At 35.7% G+C, this 13,970-nt stretch overlaps 1 non-coding gene across 1 annotated transcript; it reads right to left on the reverse strand.

The window, feature by feature from the left end:
* Positions 1–5,093: 5,093 nt before the first annotated feature.
* Positions 5,094–5,290, reverse strand: LOC123645264. The gene has a single exon (XR_006737471.1). It is a non-coding gene; the product is annotated as a U2 spliceosomal RNA (small nuclear RNA).
* Positions 5,291–13,970: the final 8,680 nt, after the last annotated feature.

Genomic DNA, 13,970 nt, shown 5'->3' on the forward strand with positions numbered 1-13,970 from the left:
GGGGTGGGGGGAGAGATAGCATTATGCTGAAATGCATTTCAAAATATTATTATTTTTAGTGCCTTTGGCTTATCAAATTAGTCAACAAAATCCAATGTGTCAAGTTGATTTTTTGGATAAGATTGGTTTTGTTTTCAAACTTATACATTATTTTGAAGTGAACTTCTAATATTCTTGCAATGTACAGAATATCTGCATTTTATTTCCCATGTAGAGAAGAATTTAGTTGGAAATTATTCATTATAATAAACTTTACATTTACTAAATAGTTATTTAGTCTTCAAATTTTTATATTCTCCTTTAAGTGAAAATGATAAGCCATTGGTGTTTTCTGTTAAGTGGTTTTACAAATGCAGACAATAAGCAATTTCATATCTCTCTTTATATTATTTTCCCATTTAACCTCTGTTAAAGGGTATAATAGTCAAGAAATGCTGCTATGTTGGATTATTAACTGCTATATCACTAGCAGAAAGATGGGAGGACAATAATATAAATTACTCTAAATATATATTCAGGACTTGGCCAGTGCTCTCACTTCTTCCCTCTTTGCTAAAACCATACGAGGTCTCTTTTAACCATCAAAACCAACCAATAAATAAACAGACCTGGGAGGTGTTAAGGAGCTAGGAATGTCCATGATGTATTCATATCTTAGTGCTAGGTGTTAGAAATGCAATCATTTAAACCAACATAAAAAAAGGAGTAGAAATTTTAATTTCCTCAAGACATCTTCCCTTAAATCACACTACTCAGACCCACCAAATTTAAGAACATCCTAACTCTTGCTAGAGAAGTAACCTGTAGTAAGGCATCAGATCAGTTTCCATTCCCCTAAATGCCCAAAATAGTAAAAATTCCACCTTCCATCAACATGTAGTCCTGTGTACCATGCAGGAGCTAAGCGAGTGCGCATATTAGCACCATGAGTCAAACCAATTATCATAGTACATTCTTGTGTCTGTTTTATGCAGTATTGTAACAGATGACATTATCAGACTGTTCATTATAATCGCCCCCTTTACAGTCCTTTCCTCTAGAGCAAAGTCACTCTCTCAGAGCTGTAGATCTTCTATGATGGTTCTTAACCTTTCTTGAGTCATGGTGCCATTTGCAAGCCTGATGAAAAACTCAGACTTTTTCCCACAGAAAGAGCACACTCATATATGCTTATACTTCAACGTGTGAATACCATTTCAGCATCTTCATGGACTTAGCCTGTGTAGCTGACTCCAGTGCATTACTTCCACCTGAGGAAATTGCATGCCTTAGCTCCATTTTAGATATTCAATTAGGACCTAGTGAGATGGCAAATAAATGCTTCTGTTCATTTTTCCCTTTGTTGTTTTGTTTTGTTTTTTCAGTAACTAAACCATTTGAACAGAGAACATCAGGATGGAGTCCATACCTGATAACATGCAGGAAGAAAGCTGTCATTCCTGGAACTTTTCCATGACCTCGGGAAACTAGTGCAGAACCAAGGAGTTGGCTCTTAGCCAATCTTTATCTGAACGGAAGCTCAAGCTTGGAAATGCTTTTTTAGGAGATAAAATAATGCTGTAAAAATTCTTTACTCTTCCAACCTAATAATCCCCAGATTGCATTTCCCAGGAACAAATGTCCATGAAACATTTCTCCCTCTAAGCCTGGAACAATATAGAATCCCAAAATTTGCACTTGCTAAAGAATAATGGAGAAGCTCTGGAAATGAACGTTCCATCCTGGACAGGAACTATGCAAAATGATTCTTGAAGCATTCGATTATTTCTCTTCCTTTCTTCTGGAACAACTGTTCCCTTCCCAGGCAAGTATTGTGATCACCCCTTTACCCAGGGCCTGCCCCCACAACAGAGTTTGACGATGTCTTGCTTTATTCTAGAAAGTATTCTGTGATAAACTGATGGGAGAGGGTCAAAGTCGCCATATAGAGACAGTGCATCTATCTAATTTACTATTAACACTAATATTGGGGATCTTTATTTGGTGGAAGAGGTACTTTGGGAAGATGGGTTTCTGGCATTTTAAAAACTATTTAGTAGCCCCACACATGAAGTGAGCTCTTATTCCTGCCAACTGTATCTAAAGTACTACAATTCAGAGAGGGGAGGAATTACAACCGTTAATTGGATTTTTCCATTTCCATGCTAATGCCAAGAATAAATCTAGAAATCACGGAAGAAGTTTGAGATGCTTCTTATCTTTTCCTATCATTTCAAGAAAATAGATAAATGTTGCCTTCTCAAATATAAAAGAAGCCTCCAGTTCCTACTCATTATTAGTTATTTTTAAGATTCCCTTCATCCCAACAAGAGGAAGTTGTTGAATTTAAAAATCTTCCATTATTTTTTTTCCAGTAACACAACAGGTCAGTTTCTCCATTTCCCTCTGAGGACTAGCTCATCCCTATTCTGAGACTTTTGAGCAAACAGTCCATAGCTCTTGCAATACACAATCATCCTTTTAGCTCCAATTATTCTCTGTATCCACTACGGGCCATTTTTTAAAAGGTGAGGTAACAAAACTTTGACTGCTTCCCTTTGGTTCAGAAAAACATATCCTGTGTCACGCAAACCCCGGAGGTCTCTAAAGCTGCTTGCCAGAAGCCATCATCATCATCACAATTAAACTCTCAGTATCCATCTTCACTTCAAGTGGATAAGAACAATAACTACCCCTGCAGCTGCAGAATCAAAACACACCCCTAGACGTTTTTGTTATTGTTTAAAAATAGTAAAAGAAAAAAAGACTGTGCACAATGTAATTTTTCAAGGGAGAAGGGAAGTTTGGGAAAGAACTAGAAATAATTTGTGCAGAAGGTCACATGGAGTCCTTAAATTACTCACTATTTTTACATGTTTAAATAAGCGTCAAAAATGATAATTGGTCCATAAAATTTTCATCTCCAGGCACACACTTACCATTGTCCCTTCTCTTTTCGAACCACTTTTCCATTCCCTTATAACTGCTTTTATTGCTCCCTATTCTTTAACCTTAATGTCTATTCTAGCAATGAAACCCAAGAGTTCTTTGAATTACTTCATTTGACCAAAAGTGCTTCCTATCTTATATTTTCCTAAGTGCTTCCTATCTTATATTTTCCCTGAAATACAAACTTTGAAGAAACCTAAATGAAAAGAGAATTAAAAACACTTTAAAATAGGAATTTTTGTTTAAGGTATTCTATATACTTGTAGAGGATAATAGTGACATTGGTTTTGTTAGTTTAAAACACATTGATAAATAAGTCTGTTTTTATTTGACAAAGTTAAAATCAGTTTTATTATTTCAACAACTTCAAAATTAGCTTTTTCCTTTTTTACTATTTCAAAATATTAAGGGAATAAAAATGTTTTTGGTTACATAGATCACTTTTGTTATGCTTGAGTCAGGATTATAAGTAAGCCCATCACCCGGATAGTGTTCATAGTGCCCATTAGGTAGGTTTTTGCCCATTCCCTCTTAACCCCTCCCCCTTGCTTGATTTTCACTGAAGTTTACTTCCTTCTGTTCACATGTATACTCATCAGTTAGTCCTAATTTAATAGCCAGTACATGTGATGTTTGTTTTTCCATTCTTTAGATACCTCACTTAGGATAATGGTCTCCAATTCCATCCAAATTGTTGCAAGAGGCCTTAAATCATCCTTCCTCATGGCTGACTAATATTCCATAATATACATATACAAAATTTTGTTAATCTACTCATGAATAGATGGGAACTTGGGTTGATTCCACATCCTTGCAGTTGTGAATTGTGCAGGAATAAATGTCTGAGTACTGGTGTCTTTTTGATAAAATGACTTCCTTTGGGTAAATACCCAGTAGTGGGATTGCTGGATCAAATGGTAGGTCTACTTTTAGTTCCTTGAGGAATCTCCATACTGTTTTCCATAGAGGTTGCACTAAGTTGCAGTCCCATCAACAGTGTATAAGCTTTCCTTTCTCACCACATCCATGCCAGCATCTATTGTTTTTGGACTTTTTAATAAAAACCATTCTAACTGGGGTAAGGTGATATCTCACTGTGGTTTTAATTTGCATTTCTCTGATGGTTAGCAATGTTGAGCATTTTTTCAGATGTTTATTGACCCTTTGTCTATCTTATTTATTTATTTTTTTAGATATTAAATGGTCTTTTATTTCTCATCATACAGTTCTATTTCTCAGTCATTTTTTTAATTTCAGCATATTATGGGGGTACAAAAGTTTAGGTTACATATATTGCCTTTACCCTTCCTGAGTCAGAGCTTCAAGTTTGTCCATCCCCCAGATGGTGTGCACTGCACCCATTAGGTATAAGTATACCCATCCCCTCTGCCCCCTTCCCACCTGCCCAACACCCAGTGAATGTTACTACCATATGTGCACATAAGTGTTGATCAATTAATACCAATTTGATGGTGAAAACATATGATGCTTGTTTTTCCATTCCTGTGATACTTCATTTAGTAGAATGGGCTCCAGCTGTATCCAGGATAATACAAAAGGTGCTAGATCACCATTGTTTCTTGTGTCTGAGTAGTACTTCATGGTATACATATACCACATTTCATTAATCCACTCATGTATTGATGGGCACTTGGGTTGTTTCCCCATCTCTGCAATTGTGAATTGTGCTGCCATAAATATTCAAGTGCAGATGTCTTTAATATAGAATGCCTTTTTTTCCTTTGTGTGGATGTCCGGTAATGGGATTGCTGGATCAACTGATAGTTCTACTTTTAGATCTTTGAGGTATCTCCATATTACTTTGCTTAGGCCAATACCTAGAAGAGTTTTTCCAGCATTTTCTTCTAGAATTCTTATGGTTTCATGCCTTACATTTAAGTCTTTTATCCATCTTGAATTAATTTTTGTGAGTGGTGAGAGATATGGATACTGTTTCATTCTTCTGCATGTGGCTATACAATTCTCCCAGCACCATTTATAGAATAGGGCTTATTTTCCCTAGTGTATATTGCTGTCTGCTTTGTCAGAGATCAGTTGGCTGTATATGGATGGTTTTATAATTGAGTTCTCTGTTCTGTTCCATTGGTCTATGTCTCTATTTTTGTGTCAATATCATGCTGTTTTGGTTGCTATAGCCTTTTAGTATAGTTTGGAATCTGGTAATGCAATGCCTCCTGATTTGTTCTTTTTGCTTAAGATTGCTTTGACTATTCTGGCTCTTTTCTGGTTCCAAACAAAGTGTAGAAGTATTTATTCTAGATCTGTGAAATATGACATTGATATTTTAAACTGATAAGAACGGATACTACACTTGATCTTAGCCAAAAGGCCGAGAAGTGATGACAATGGTATTTTGATAGGGATTGCATTGAATCTGTAAATAACTTTGGGTGGTATGGACATTTTAACAATGTTGATTCTACCAATCCATGAGCATGATATGTTTTTCCATTTGTTTGTGTTATCTGTGATTTTTTTCCCACAGTGTTTTGTAGTTCTCTTTGTAGAAATCTTTTACCTCCTTGGTTAAGTATATTCCTTGGTATTTTATTTTCTTTGTGGCTATTGTGAATGGTATTCATACTTTTATTTGACTCTCAGTTTGAATGTCCTTGGTGTACAGGAATGCTACTGATTTCTGTACAGTGATTTTGTAACCTGAGAGTTTCCTGAATTTATTTATTTCTTCAACAGTCTTTTGGTAGAGTCTTTGGTGTTTTCTAGATCATATCATCAGCAAAAAGCAAAAGTTTGACCTCCTCTTTCCTGATTTGGATGCCTTTTATTTCTTTCTCTTGCCTGATTGCTCTGGCTAGGACTTCTAGCACTATGTTGAATAGAAGTGGTAACAATGGGCACCCTTATCTTGTTCTAGTGCTTAGTGGGAATGCTTTCAACTTTTCCCCATTCAATATGAAGCTGACTATGGGTTTGTCATATATGGCTTTTATAATTTTGAGATATGCTTCTTTTGTATCAAGTTTATTGAGGGTTTTTATCATGAAAGAGTGCCAAATTTTGTCAAATATTTTTCTGCATCCATTGAGAGACTCATATGGTCTTTGTTGTTGCTTCTGTCTTTGTGGTGGATCACATCTATTGATTTATATATGTTGAGCCATCGTTGCATCCCTGGGATGAAGCCCACTTGGTCATGGTGGATTGTTTTTTGTTTTTGTTTTTGTTTTTTTGATGTGCTGCTGAATTCAGTTTGATGGTATTTTATTGAGGATTTTTGCATCTATATTCATAAGGGCTATTGTGCTATAGTTTTCTTTTTTTGTTGTGTCCTTTCCTGGCTTTGGTGTCAAAGTAATACTGGCTTTCTAGAATGAGTTGGGGAGGATTCCCTCCTTCTCAATGTTATGGACTAATTTCTGCAGTACAGGTACCAGCTCTTCTTCGTAGGTTTGGTAAAATACAGCTGTGAATCCACCTGGTCTGGGGATTTTTCTATTGGAAGATTTTTTATTACTGCTTCAATCTTATTGCTTATGATTGGTCTATTCAGGAGTTCTATTTCTTCCTGATTGAGTCTTAGGAGGTTGTGTGTTTTCAGAAATTTGTCCATTTTCTCTGTTTTCATGTACATACAGATTTTCACAGTATTTACAGATGATATTTTGTATTTCTGTGGTATCTATTGTAATATCTCCTTTTCCATTCTGACCATGCTTATCTGAGCCCTTTCTCTTCTATTGACTGTTATTCTAGCATGAGGTCTATCAATTTTGTTTATCCTTTTAAGGAACCAACTTTTTGTTTCATTTATCCTTTGTATTTTTTTCCATTTCATTTAGTTCTACGTATAATGCAGTTTGGGGTATTTTCTACAGAGAAGGTCTGGCCTTGACAAATTCCCTAAGTGTTTGCTTGTCTGGAGAAGTCTTTATTTACCTTTCATATATGAAACTTAGTTTTGAAGGATACAAAATTATAGGCTGGCAGTTGTTCTGTTTAAGAAGACTGAAGGTGGGGTCCCAATCCCTTCTGATTTGTAAAGTCTGAGTTGAGAAGTCTGCAGTTTGGCTGATGGGTTTTCCTTTGTGAGTTACTTGATGTTTTCACCTCATGGTTTTTAGAAGTTTCTCTTCCATGTTGATTTTAGCCAATCTGATGACTACGTGTCTTGGTGATTGCTTCTTTGCAATGAATTTCTGAGGTGTTCATTGAGCTTCTTGTACTTGGATGTCTAAATCTCTAGCAAGACCGGGGAAGTTTTCCTCAATGATTCCCTCAAATAGGTTTTCCAGCCCTTACGCTTTTTCTTTTTCACCCTCAGGGATGCCTATGATTCTTATATTTTGGTCATTTTACATAATCCCATATTTCTTATAGGCTTTGTTCATTCCTCTTAATTCTCTATTCACTATTTTGGACTGACTGAGTTAATTTGAAAGAGTTATCTTCAAGCTCTGAGATTCTCTCTTCTGCCTGGTCTAGTCTAATTCTTAAAACTTTTCACTGTGTTTTATATTTCCTTAAATGCATTTTTCATTTCCAGAAGTTCTATTTTTGTTTTTTTAATATGTTGATCACTTTAGTTAATTTTTAATTCATTTCCTGAATTGTTTTTCTGGTTACTTTGAGTTGGTTTTCCATTTTATATTGGATTTCATTGAGTTTCCTTATAATATATATTCAGATTTCTTTATCTGCCATTTTATTATTTTCATTTTCATTGATGCCCATTGCTAGGGAGCTGGTGTTCCCCTTTGGGGATGTCCTTTTGCTCTGATTTTTCATACTTCTGGAGCTCTTTTGCTGATTTCTCCTCATCTGGGCCAGCTGTCATTTCTTATTTTTTGATTTTCTTTTGCTTAGATGGTACTTCCCCCCTACACACACACTTGTATAGGAGTGTCTGTAGCATATGTTGATTAGAAACTTTGGCTTTACCTGTGGGTGCTTTAATGGTGATCTAGGGTGTGGATGGATGCCTTGGTTATGGATATCTTTAGTGTGCTGGTTTTCTCAGTTGCTAGTTGTTTGTAGGCTGTTGCAGTGGTGAGCTATGTGTATGGACATATTCCCTGTCTCTCCTTGATGAAAGAGGATGAAAGTCTTTGAAATCCTTTCTCTCTCCCCAGCCCTGTAGTCTTCTTAACAGTGTGAGTTGCATTGCCATGCTCTATGGAATTGGTGAGTGTGATGGCTCACATCTGTAATCCCAGCACTTTGTTAGGCCAATGCTGGAGGACCACATGAGACCAGAAGTTCAAGACCAGACTGCGCAACATAGTGAAACCTTGTCTCTACAAAAAAAAAAAAAAAAAAAAGAAGAAGAAGAAGAAGAAGAAAGAAAGAAAGAAAGAAATAGGCAGATGTGGTATCAGGCCCCAGTAGTCCTAGCTACTTGGAAGGCTGAGGCAGGAGGATTGCCTAAGCCCAGGAGTTCAAGGCTGCAGTGAGCTATGATCATGTCACTGCACACCAGCCTGAGAGACAGAGGAACACAATCTCTAAAAAAATTTTTTTAAATAAAAAAAAAGTACTGCATTGACTTTCAGTCCAAGATTTGTTCCTGAATGTTTGACAACCTGGTTATTGAGAATTAGATCAATTTCATGATTTTTTCACCACATTTATGACCTAATTGTTTTTAGGCTTCTCCAGATTTAGTATAGGACCTACAAATGAAGTGAATTTATTTTTCATGTCCAGTGTATATTTTTCCCATTACATCAGTTCATAACATTTTGTAATAGTATTCCTAATAACACATTATCAGAGACATATATTTCTTCTGAGTGAATTTTTATCAGCTGCATCATGTGACTTCTGCTAAAAATTTATTAAGTATTCCTTAAATGCTGTGGATATAGGACATTTGGGAATAATTCCAAAGACTAAAATCGCCTATTCATGTTTTCAGCATCAAATCAGGAATTCTTGATGAAAAGTTGTCATTTTTCAGAGTAATTTCTATCACTTCATTCATTCAAACCTCTCTTACAGATTTTTCTTGCAGAGTGGCAATTCCTGTATTACTAGGGCTATTGCAAGTTTGCTAAGTATAGATGCTGGAGATTTGGTAAATAAATCCACCAACCTACCTTTAAAATAAATGCCTGAATCCTCAACAGAAAAGGAAGTATCTATGTTGACCCAATGTGATAAAGATTTCTCCATTTCTGCCAATATCTGATGTAATTTCCTTCAACACTATAGAGAACTGGTTGAACAATTTGCTTCTTTTTTTCTCCTCCACTCCCCCACCCCCAAGCTTGAATTCTTGCCACAGGGGAAGGGTTTTCTCAGAAGCCAAATGTGGGCTTGGTTCCATTCCTTGTTGTTTACTCTACCCATTGTATCCCAAAAGAGTTCCCAGAAAAATAAGTGGCTAAGACTAAGTGAATTCAGAAAAAGAGCTCTAAAAAGCTGGCAATGAGTATAGGTGGCATTTGTGCCCTGCTTCTGAACGAAACTGAGAAATCAACAATTGCCTAGGGCCAAACCACCAGTGTGGTTCCAGGATCATTGGAACTCTCATAGCCCATAAATTAAGTGCAATACAATTGGGCTATTCCCACAGAAACTCAGTGGAAGATTAGTGAAGTAAGATTTACAGCTTAGTGCCAAAAGATTTGGAACAGTGTGAGAAAGTAGTGGAGGGAGGGATAGAGCTCCTATATCATCATCATCCTCCAGGCACTGGATTAAAGAACCCTGGAGAAGCTGAAGTATAGACTAGTAACGGCATCACTAAGCGCATTTCTTCATTTGTAGTGTTGAGGCACATAGATTACTTGCAAACAGCTAATCTAGTACTACAATTTAACCTGTCTTTGGAGAGAGAAAAACAATTGAGATTTTCTTTTTTTACTTTTTTAACTTGAGAAGAAAACTTTCAATCAAATATCATCCTTTTTTTTTTTTTTTTTTTTTTGAGACAGAGTCTCACTCTGTTGCCTGGGCTAGAGTGCTGTGGCATCAGCCTAGCTCACAGCAACCTCAAACTCCTGGGCTCAAGCAATCCTCCTGCCTCAGCCTCCTGAGTAGCTGGGACTACAGGCATGTGCCACCATGCCCGGCTAATTTTTTCTACATATAGTTTTAGCTGTCCATATAATTTCTTTCTATTTTTAGTTGAGATGGGAGGTCTCACTCTTGCTCAGGCTGGTCTCGAACTCCTGAGCTCAAACAATCCACCTGCGTCAGCCTCCCAGAGTGCTAGGATTACAGGCGTGAGCCACCATGCCTGGCCCAAATATCATTCTGACATGGATTAAACTAACTGTAATCTGAACAACTGTAACAACTGAATTTATTTACTGCAATAATAAACCAAAGTGAGAATCAAAAAAATGGATGGCTAAATTTAGGGATGTTGAAGAAGTAACTTTCTGTTAATAAAGAAATTAAACAAGAGTCTTCACAGCTTGGTTTAAGTATCTCTAGGAAAAATAAAAAACAACTAACTTTATGATATAATTTGGAGGACTGTTATAGAAACTCTAAGGTGGCTTTCTATAAAGCAGCCTACCAAAAATGTGACCAAGGAAAATGATTCTGAGTACATGGGACTTGCAACTTGTTTTTAAATTGTGTGAGAATAAAGAAAGAATGATATTTACTAATTAGTATAAACACAAGGATAAGTGGTCCTCTTTATGAAGTCCATACACACAAGAATTAGGTAATAAAATTGCAAATGCATTATTAGTACAACCAAGGGATCATTTGTCCTCTAACTATCCAGTCTGTTGTTCTGACAGTTTTTTATCATTTGATCTCTGTGTCTTGGTGCTGACCACAAAGCCATCCAACTTCCTTTGCCCTGGTTCCTGGCTTTATTATGCCCACTGCAAACCTTGATTTTCTTTCTTAACAAATGTTTAATTAAATATTCTAATTTTTTTCTGTAGTATATTTTTAAAAATATTTTTAGGTAGTAGTTATCATATTGTATTATAATAATTTCCTTTTAAAATATTGTTGTTATAAAACATATAACATATATGAAAGATGATATAGATTTTTAGGTAAAGTTTGAAGAATAAATAATTTTTAAAAATGTACTAACCATGCAGGTTACAAACCCCTTGAACATATTCTCCTTTCACTCCAACCCACCCCAGAGATAACCATCAATCTGAATTTTTGAATTAATTGTTTCCTTGCCTTTTCTTTATAGTTTTCTCACTTGTTTATATATCCCTAAATTGTCTATTGTTCATATTTTGTATATTGTTCAATGACTGCTTCTCTCACTCATGGTATAGGAAGGCTGTCCGGAAAGTATCCAGCCATTGTTAATGTATTAAATATCTCTGTTTGGCTTTCTAGAAAGCCCTCATAGTTTTGAGATTTCTTCATAGTGATACATATAACTGAAGCTAATTCAGTTTCACTGCTGTGTATCTTCTATTATATGAAGATAGCATAAGTTATTTATGTGAACATTCTTGTTATGCCTCTTAGTGTACATGTTTAAGAGTCCTGACGAATATACCTAGAAATTGAATTACTGGGTCAGAAAAATGAAATTTACTAGATAATGGCAAACTTTTCTAAAATAGTTTTGAGTGTACACTCTCACCAGAAATGGGTGAACATCTCTATTGTTTTATATCTGTGTAAACACCTGATATTACCCAGCTTTTTAATTTTACCAACTTGGTGCATATGAAATGGTTTTAATTTGCACTTCTATGACTAAAAAGGTTGGACATCTTTTCATATTTACATAGGCGAGAATAGAGAGCCCAGGAAAAAGACCCACACATATGGAAACCTGATTTATGATAGCATAGGCATTGAAAATCAATGATGCAAAAAAAAATGGACTGTAACAGTTTATTCTCTCTGTAGAAAAAGTAAGTAAATAAAAATAGATCATTACCTCTTAGGCTTTTCATATCCTTATTTATTTGTGGATGATTTGATAGATCGTGTGCAGCAAGAGCCTACTACTACTGTGTTTCCATCTATATCTCCTTGTAGTTCTGGTAATTTTTACCTTATGATTTATGTGATGCTATGTTAATTGGCACATACATGTTCTTTATTGTAGATCACAATGTTTATTACTAGAAAATTCCCTCCATTGTATTATTTAATTCATTTGCTCTGAATTCAGATATGACTGATAATAAGAGGCCAATCCATGCTTTCTTTTTGTTTGCATTTGCCTGGGTTGCTTTTGCTCTTCCTTTTATTATCAGTATTTCTCAATGACTTTGTCAATCTATTTGTAGGGCAATGGACTTGCCTAATATCTGTAACAGATCTTTGAAAAGAAATAGACCACAAGTATGCTTTAGCTATTAAAAGGACAGTCAGAATTACTGAGAAAATTTCCATTTCAAATTTCTTCCTTATAAGAAATAAATTAAAATGGCCCAGAGCCACCAAAAACATATTTTCTATACCCAAGAGGAACAGAGAAGCAAAAGGTTACATGATTTTCCCACAAAGAAATATGGAAAAAGCTCTTTTCATGATTGTGCATTTGTTCCTTTTTTTAAAAAAAAGGTAATCATTCTATTTCCTTTTAATTACTGCAAAGCAGAAAATAAATTATCAGACTGATGTGGACTAGTGGAAATATACCAACACTATGAATTGAGTTAGGCTTCTATGGTCTCTCCTTGGTTAAAAATACTATTTTTGAAGATGACAAACCAAATTCTTATGAAATTTGTTGAAATTATGTTATTTAATTGCTATTTTTTACCTGTTACTGTCCTTTGACCAATATTTTTCTCTTTAAAAAATCATAATTGCCATCATCATAATCACATTTTAATGAACCCCCATTCATTTATTCATTTGAAAATATTTACTGAGCTGTGCACTATCACATGCTCTATATAAAATCTCATTTAATCCTCACAAATTTGTGAGAGAGGTGTTATAAAACCATTCTTACAAGTTAGGAAACTAAGGCTCAGAGATTTGAAGAATGTTATCAATCCTAAGTTTGTAAATCACAAAGCCATGAGTTCAACCCAAGTCTGTGCAACTCCAAATTCTTTTCTCTTTCAATACACCTTGTGTCTTCACCGTACACACAGAGAGATTATATAGAAATATTGGTAGAGAATATCAACACTCTGGACTGCAATTTGAGATTTTATAGCCTTCAGTTCCTGGTTGCTCCATATTTTGGGGGTGAAGGAAAGACCTGTATGAATAAAATAATAATAAATGGGACTTAGAAAAGACCAGGGAATTGCCCACCATCCATTTTTCTGACTGCTCTAATTTCTCTCTTTGTGTCTAAATAGACCATTGGATATGTATAATATTTGGCTCAAATTACCTTTTCTCCTAATAGAAGAGTTTTCCTATAAGAGTGTTTTAGTCATATACTCCTTGCCTTTTGCAAACACCTTATAACCATAGCCAAATAACACATATTTCTGAGTCTGTGGAAAGCCACCAAACAACCACCCACATTAGAGTGCACGTATAAGGGGTACAGCAGAGTGGGACCAAGACTCAGGAATAATATGATGACACAGTAAAAAATAAAATAAAATAGAATATCATTTACAAAGACTGATGAAAAACAAGACAACAAAAACAGTGAAGACAGCCAATTTGCCCAGCAGAATACTCAGCATCCAAAGCTGACTCAGGGCTTAGGAAACACACAAGCATACCCACACTCACACACATGCACACAGTTTCCCTTGCAGACCATTTTGATGACAAATACAGCAACCTGATCAGCCCTTGGAAAAAGCCACCCTTCCTTCATTTGCAAAGAATGTAATGTGGATAGGCCTGACCCAATCCTAGCTCCAGGGTTGGATACTTGACTCAGGTGTATTCCAGTAAGAGTATTCAATTCCTATTCTCATATCGATTGGATTAAGTTAGACATGAAATAAATTTAGATCAATGAAGTCATAGGCACTTTCATCAGAAAAACTAGAGAATAGTTCTTTTGGGGTCAGTGCTACAGAGAGAATATGGTCTACACCTGGGCTACTGGCACCCATTCTGTCTCCTTAATGGAAGACAAGGAGTGATCATGAAGCAGGATAAGGTTCTGAAGATCCAAACAAGGG

Source organism: Lemur catta, chromosome 9, assembly GCF_020740605.2.
Source record: "Lemur catta isolate mLemCat1 chromosome 9, mLemCat1.pri, whole genome shotgun sequence".
NCBI lineage: Eukaryota > Metazoa > Chordata > Mammalia > Primates > Lemuridae > Lemur > Lemur catta.